We start from the raw sequence: 8,770 nt of genomic DNA, 5'->3' as shown, positions 1-8,770 counted from the left end.
CAGCACTTAAAAAAAAGTTAGACTACAACTACAATTCTTCTAATCAATGCAAGAAGTGTAGCTAGCTAGGTTCTATTCTCAGGGTATTTCTATACTAAAACTGGAAGATGTAGTTTCCAGCTGAAGTAGATATACCAATGATAGCTCTGATCAAGCTATCACACTTAAAAATAAGTGTAGCCACAGCAGTATGAATAACAGGAGGAGCAGTCACCCAAATGTACCTATGGTTTCAGACAGGATCATTCTTGGGGTAGCTAGCCCTTCCCAATACAGTTACCCACACAAAATTCTCAGTTACTCACACACTCTAGGGGGACCCACCTTTACCCTGTTCCTGGGGCTCAGGCATAACCCTGTCAATTTAAGTACCACCCTTACCCAATTCCTAGGTCTCAGGGTGTAATTTTCTGCAGGTTTGCAGAACCTTTTACCAGTGAAAGAGCCTTAAACAGTAATAGCCTTATCCTCTATTTATTGACAATGACCAAGCAGAATACACATGGTAAGCATACAATGCTATGCTCACCAATCCTGATCAGGCAGGCAAACTTTTCCTGTTGGCCAGGCAAGGTCAGTCTCATCTGGATTCTGGTTACTGCATGTCACGGTTGTGCAGAGGATTCTTAACAGCTCTGATCTTAGGCTGTGTCTTGGAGGTGAGTTCTTCTTCCAGGTCTTTCCTTCTTATTCTTCTGTACCTTCTCTGCTGGTCTCCTTCTTGGACCCTAGTTTATATAGTGAAACTTGAGTCCTGCTTAGCTATACCGTAACCAATTATTTTACTAACAAAATTCTCTAACCAATCATACCCCGCCACCTTAATTAATTTACACCTAGCAAAATTAATTATGTAACAGACAGAAACAAAGAACCAGACAGAGATCATACAGACAAACAGGGAAGTGGAGATACAACCACAACTATTGATAAGTGATTTCTTGCCAGACGGAATGCTATCAGACTAAGTTTCCTTTAACCATCTTAAGATCTGTTTCTTCATCTGGCGATAGTGAGTGCTATTAGGACGGGGTCTCCTTCTTAACAACCTGATATTACATTGTTTTAATGTCATTTAGATGCAATGTGAGGATGTGACTTCCTGCTTCTTAGCTAATGGCTGCTGCTCTTCTAATCTGGCTTCAGACAAAGGAGGCCTTACAAAAAGGAAAATGCCGTATCCTTACACTACTCACAGCACCACCACTACACTTCTGTTTTAGTGCACTAGCTCAATCAGAGCTAGAGCAGGTATGTCTCCTCAGGCTGGAAATTACACCTTCCAGTTCCAGTGAAGACAATAACCATACTCTGTAACTAAGGGTAAGTAAAATAAAACCTTGGATAGAATCTTGGCCCCACTGAAGTCAATGGCAAAACTCCTATTTACTCCTATAGGGTCAGGATTCCATCTCCATCTCCCCATTTTTAAAATGTTCCTTTGTCTTAGCCAGCTGCTGCCCACCTATCTGTCTTCCAGGGTCCCAGGCAGGTGTGTGTATCAAGATCAAAGAAGTCTGTTTTCCAGGATTTGTCTTGCTTTATGGAAAAAGCAAGTGTCAGGATCCCAACAAGAACAGTCAGGGCCAAGGGGCAAACCTGTGGCCAGGAGTAGCCAAAGAGTTCATAGTCAGTTCCAGGCCAGGGTCGATACCAAGTCAGGTTTCAGGGTCCAAGTCAGGAGAGTCCAAATCAAGCCAAGCGTTCACAAGCATAGAACAGGAACAGTCCTGGCAACTACAGAAGACTGTTGCTTGGACACTGCCTAGAATGCCCCTTGAGTTTATATACAGCAGGGAGCCAATCAGGCACTATTGGGGCTGCTGCCTGTCAAACGCTTAAGGTGAAACTTCCCACGGTCTGTGTCCACAGCAGTTTATGTGGAGTGGAGAGTGGTTACAGCTACTGCTAGGTGGTAGCCTGGCGCTGTCAACTACCTGGAGCTCTACAAGACTGGGTTCTAGACCCATGGGGCCTTATAGCAAGTTCTTTTGCTCTCCTAAACCAGGCCCCACTCTTTCTATCCAAGAAGGCCATTATTTTACCTTCTAAAACCAGTTTGGTTTGATCTCATCCTTCACTCCAGCCTCCAACTTCTTTAAATAATAGGAACTGTCTTGATTGTCTCTTCCAATCCTTTATGCATAATTATTAATTATCTTTGAGATGACCTTTATTCCCTCATTGACTTCCAATACAGCTTTGGCAATATACATTTGAGCATGCCCAGTAGGCAAACTTTTAGGACTAGTTTGTCCCATAACCACCAGTGCAAGGTATTCATACAAACATTACATAAGAGTTCAGAAATGCAATACCTTATAAATCAAATATTCAGATAAAGCTATTTAGAACACCCTGGTCATCTGCAGGACCCATACTCTGCCTCCACCCTAAAAAGTCATAGCTAGGAAAGACAGGGTATGAGTGAGAAGACCAAAAGGAGTGAAGATAATGGGGAAAGAGAAGAAACGATTGGAGGTAAAACACTGATGGTAATGATATGACAATGATTGGGAGAGAGAGGCTTAAGTCTGGTCTAAACTACAAATGTAGGTCGACATATGTTGCCTTGCATCAACCCACTTGTGCATGTGTGTACACTCAAATTTGTCGGCAGCTAATACAAGCTCCCCATTAAGGCGATGCAATAACACCACGTCCCTGAACAGCATTGAGCTATGGTGAACCTAATGTGGTTGACACAGTGCGACTATAGATACCACATGACCTATGTTGACCCTAACATTGCTCCAGTAGCTGTCCCACAATACCTCACAGTGACCTCCCTGGTCACAGTTGTGAACTCCATGGGTCATGGAGACCAGAAGCCACCACCCACTTTAAATACCCATATATTTTTGAAATGCCTTTTGCTGATTACCCAGCTTGACAAGCATGCCTAGCGACTTTCCCTGGTGTGCAACCGACCAGGCTGGCTATGCACTCCACACACGCTCCTGCCTGGAGTAGACAGGTGGTATTGGATCTCTTGGGCCTGTAGGGAGAAGAGGTAGAGCAGGCACAGCCACTGAGCAGTCAGAGAAACGTGGACATCTACAAGCAGATTTTATTGGGGATGCAGGCACAGAGATACAACAGGGATCAGCAGGAGTGCAGTGTGAAATTAAAGAAACCGCAGCAGGCATACCAGAAAACCAGGAAGGCCAATAGTCAATCTGGTGCTAAGCTGCAGACCTGCCACTTTTATGACAAGCTGCATGCCATACGTGGTGGAGACTTCACCAGCACCTCACAGAGCATGGTGGATACCTTGGGGGAGCCTGAGACACAGACCCCTACCATGAACAGTGAAGAGGAAGAGGATAAGAGTCATCAACCAGGATGGGGTCCAGCTATGCCATGAGCCAGGATCTGTTTGAGACTCCATCACAATCTAGTTAGTCCCGGCTGCCAAGCCTGGTCAAGCCCAGTGCAGGGGAAGGGACTTTGGGTAAGTGTGTGAATGCATTTCCCATTATAATGTGCAAATGTACAGATGGTGCCCAACCCCAGTGTAGCAGGACACAGGGATTGACTTCTCACTAATTAACTTGAACTAGAAGAGGTGACAGTACAAGAAACAGAACTGAGTTGTTATCTGCTTTTCATTTCCCTGTATAGTTAACCAGGGGGGGGAGGGAGCATGTGGAGTAGTTTGTTTATCCCATGAATCCTCCTGAAAGATCTTGATGAAACTTTCAAGGAGGTACTCTACAATCCTCTGCCGAAGATTTCTAGGGATGGCCGCCTTATTTCTTCCTCCAGGGTAGGACACTCCCACACCAGTCCATGATGACTTCAGCAGGCACCATTGCAGTAAACAGGCTAGCAGCATGCGGACCCAGGCAGATTTGGGATGCCAGCAATAACTGTGCTGTCTGTGCCTTTGTTACCCTCAGGAGTGAGAGATCAGCTAAAATCATCACCGCCGGTGGAAAATACGCTAGTGCTCAGTATCGTTGCCCTGCGCGCATACCCATGGAAATAGAGGCTGAAATTTTACTGTTTCGTGCAACCAACGAATTCTCTCCTCATTCCCCCCCTCCAAACACACACACACCCCACAATGGGCCATACTCACTGTGACTGGGCTTGGAGAGCAGTGCTGTGCATAGACGCTGCAAGGCTAAAGTGTCAATAAGCATGTCTTGTTTAAAACTTTAGGGGAGCAAGGGAAGGGAGTTTTGAAATGTAACTGTCACTCATTATTGTGATTATACTAGGGCTGTCAATTAATAACAGTTAATTCACACGATTAACTCAAAAAAATCGCAATTAAAAAAATTAATCACGATTAATCACAGTTTATAGAATACGAATTGAAATTTATTAAATATTTTTGATGTTTTTCTACATTTTCAAATATATATATTTCAATTACAACACAGAATACAAAGTGTACAGTACTCACTTTATATTATTTTTATCACAAATATTTGCACTGTAAAAATGATAAAAGAAATAGTATTTTTCAATTCACCTCATACAAGTACTGTAGTGCAAATCTCTTTATCATGAAAGTGCAACTTACAAATGCATTTTTTTGTTACATAACTGCACTCAAAAAACAAAACAATGTAAAACTTTAGAGCCAACAAGTCCATTCATTCCTACTTCTTGTTCAACCAATCACTAAGAGAAACAAGTTTGTTTACATTTATGGGAGATAATGCTGCCCAATTCTTAATTACAATGTCACCTGACAGTGAGAAAAGGTGTTTGTATGACACTGTTGTAGCTGGCATCGCAAGATATTTACATGCCACAGAACCTCACCCACCCACCCCTGTAATAGTCTCAGAACCTTTGGCTGAGTTACTGAACTCCTCAAATCATGATTAAAAGAATTCCTGTTAGAGAGACTCCACCATTTTCTCTAGTTCAAACTACCAAGTGATATGTGCCCCACGCTGCAAAGGAAGGCAAAAAAACCCACAAACCCCAGAGTCTCTGCTAATCTGACCTAGGTGGAAAATTATTCCCAACCCCAAATGTGGCAATCAGTTAAACCGTGAGCATGTGGGCGGAACCCAGCAGCCAGACACCTGGGAAAGAATTCTATGTAGTAACTCAGAACCTTCCCCACCTACTGTCCTGTCTCCAAACGTTGGTAATATTTTCTAATAGCAGTTGCAGATGGATAAGGCTGCGAGTCTGTCACACAGATTCTGTGACTTTCCGGGACCTCTGGGACTTCTGCAGCCTGCTGGTGCGCCTGACCCCAGGGCCACCTGAGCAGCTTGGGTGGCCCCAGGGCCAGCCACACCGGCCCTGCCACCAACAGCTGCCTACCCCAGCAGTCCCGGTCCACCCCCCCACCCAGAAGTGGCAGCGGTCCCAGGCCCCCTCACGAGCACCAGCAGGGGCCCCAGAACACCCCTTCAGTACCAGCAGCTGCCACGGAGCATCCCATGTCGAACACCAGCAGGCTCCCCAGAGGCCCCCCCACACACAAACACCAGCGGGCACCCCGGAGTACCCTTCCAGTACCAGCAGGTGTTTCAAAGCCCCTCCCCTGCACCAGCAGCCCCCAGAATCCCCCACAACACCCAAGATTTACTCAGGGGTATACAGTAAAGTCATGGACAGGTCACAGGGACATACATTTTTGTTTATTCCCCATGATCTCTCCATGACTTTTACTAAAAATACCCATGACTAAATCTTAACCTTACAGATGGGTCACATGCCATTACAGCCAGTCTCATCATACCATCCCCTCTAAACTTATCAAGCTCAGTCTTGAAACAAGTTAAGTTTCTTGCCTCCTCTACTCCCCTTGGAAGGTTGTTCCAGAACTTCACTCCTCTGCTGGTTAGAAACCTTTGTTTAATTTCAAGCCTAAACTTGTTGATGGTCAGTTTATAGCCATTTGTTCTTGTGCCAACATTGGCCTTTAACTTAAATAACTCCTCACCCTCCCTGGTGTTTACCTCTCTGATGTATTTATAGAGGGCAATCATATTTCCCCTCAGCCTTCGTTTTGTTAGGCTAAACAAGCCAAGCTCCTTAAGTCTCCTGTTGTAAGATAGGTTCTTCATTCCTCTGATCATCCCAGTAACTCTTCTCTGCCCCTGTTCCAGTTTGAATTTATCTTTCTTAAGCATGGAAGACCAGAATTGCACACAGTATTCCAGATGAGGTCTCACTACTGCCTGTGTAATGGTAATAGCACGCTTATCTAAACTGGAAGTACCTCACTTGATGGATTCTAGGACTGCATTAGCCTTTTTCACAGTCACATCACCTTGACAGTTCATAGTTGTCCTGTGATCAACTAACACACTGAGGTTTTTCTCCTCCTTTGTTGCTTCCAACTGACATGTCCCCAGTTTATAGCAAAAAAATTTATTGCTAGTCCCTAAGTGCATGACCTTGCATTTCGTACTATTAAATTTCATCCCATTTCTATTACTCCAATTTTCAAGGTCATCCAAATCTTGTGTGATATTCCAGTCCTTCTCCCAACTTCATATCATCCACTAATTTTATTAACACACTCCCACTTTTTGTACCAAGGTCATTAATGAAAATGTTAAATAAGATTGGTCCCAAGACTGATCCCTGAGTAACTCCACTAGTAACTTCCCTCTAGCCTGATAGTTCACCTTTCAGTATGACCCATTGTAGTCTCCCCTTGAACCAGTTCCTTATCCACCTTTTGATTCTTATATTAATCCCTGTCTTCTCCAATTTAACTAATACTTTCCCATTTGGAACTGTGCCTTACTGAAATCCAGGTACATTAGATCTACTGCATTTCCTTTGTCTAGAAAATTGGTTATCTTCTCAAAGAAGGAGATCAGGTTGGTCTGGTACAATCTACCTTTTGTAAAATCATGTTGCATTTTATCCCAATTACCATTTGCTTCTGTCCTTAACTACTTTCTCTTTCAAAATTTGTTCTAATACCTTGCATACCATTGATGTCAAACTAACAGGCCTGTAGTTTCCTAGATCACTTCCCCCCCTTTTCTTAAATACAGGTACTATATTTGCAATTCTCCAGTCGTATGTATGCCCCCCGAGTTTATGGATTCATTAAAAATCCTTGCTATTGGGCTTGCAATTTTGTCTTCTAGTTCCTTTAACGTTCTTGGATAGAAATTATCTGGGCTTTCCACTTTGGTCCCATTAAGCTGACTGAGTTGACTTCCACCTCTGATGTGGTCATTTCTACTTCCATATCCATATTCCCATTAGCCACACTGCCACCGCCCCAAGCTCCTCATTACTCATATTAAAAACTGAGGCAAAATATTTGGTTAGGTGTTGGGCCCATAGGTGCCGACTTCCACTGTTCCCAGTGGGTGCTCGACCCCCCTGGCTCCGCCCCTGCACCGCCCTCACCCCACCCCCATTCAACCCCTTCCCCAAAGTCCCCACCTCTTCTCCGCCTCCTCCCCGAGCGTGCCACATTTCCACTTTTCCTCTCCCTCCCAGCATGCCGCCAAACAGCTGTTTGGCGGCGGCCAGATGGAAGCACTGGTAGGGAGGTGGAGGAGCGGGGATGCAGCGTGCTCGGGGGGGGAGGAGTAGGTGGGGCGGGGCGTGAGGGGAGCTTGGCTGCCAGTGGGTGCTAATTTTTCCCCGTGGGTGCTCCAGCCCCGGAGCACCCATGGAGTCAGCGCCTATGGTTGGGCCATGCCTAGATCATCTTTAATCTCCACTGCATCCTCAGTATTTAGCAGTCCCACTTCTTCTTTCCTTCTTTTCTTTTTATTTATATGGGTAAAGAAACTTTTTCTATTGGTTTTAATTTCCTCTGCAAGGTCCAACTCTGCTTGGCTTTTGCCAGTTCTCATTTTTCCCCTACACTTTCTGACCACTTTCCTTGCTGATCCATCCCTTCTCCAATTCCTTGTAGGCTTTCTGCTTTCTCTTAATCACCTGTTTGAGATGCTTGTTCATCTGTTTGGTCTGCAACCCTTCCCTGTGAATTTTTTCCCCTTGCTGGGAATGCAGGCTCTAGATAGTTTCTGCAACTTTGACTTAAAGTAATTCCAAGCCTCTTCCACATTCAGATCCTTGAGTTCTTCAGTCTAGGGCGCTTCCCTAACTAATTCCCCTAATTTTTTAATGTTTGTCCTTTTCCTTAAGTACATTTGTTTTAGTTTTGAATGCTAATGTGGGTTTCTGTATATGTGCTATTGCTATTAGGTCAAATTCAACTCTGAATTATACCCTGTGTATTTCTATTGACACATGTATCATGCATATGAGGACAAATTACAAATGGTGTAAAATTGATCTCCATTGCTGGGTTTAGATGACTCAGACAATTTCAGAAGAATCTTTGTACAAAACAGATAAACAACTGGCAGACAAATTGCAATAACCAATAAATGGGCTGTCTTTTGAGTATATAGCACAGTTTACAAATAAACTGTCTTGCTCATTTTACAGACTCAGGGCCAAACCACAGTGCACTCCCTCAACTTTCATTGCCTTGCACCTCACACCCTCTTTTGTGAGCCACATCAGAATCCTGTGAAGACCCTATTTTAACTCATGGGGCTATCATGAGATAAGCCATGTATGGTTGGCTCTTTTCACCAGTAAAATAATAACCATTGATGGACCTGGCCATCATGGTCAGGGATGCAACCCCATGTTCTGGATGCCCCTAACCTTCTGACTGCCAGATGCAGGGACTGCATGACAGGATGGATCACTTGATTATTACCTCATTCTGTTCATTCCCTTTGAAGCATCTGGCACTGGCCATAGCTGGAAGGCAGAATACTGGGCTAGTGGACCATTGGTC

Source organism: Chrysemys picta, chromosome 1 (genome assembly GCF_011386835.1).
Source record: "Chrysemys picta bellii isolate R12L10 chromosome 1, ASM1138683v2, whole genome shotgun sequence".
In the NCBI taxonomy this organism is placed as follows: domain Eukaryota; kingdom Metazoa; phylum Chordata; order Testudines; family Emydidae; genus Chrysemys; species Chrysemys picta.
This window is presented reverse-complemented; position numbering follows the sequence as displayed.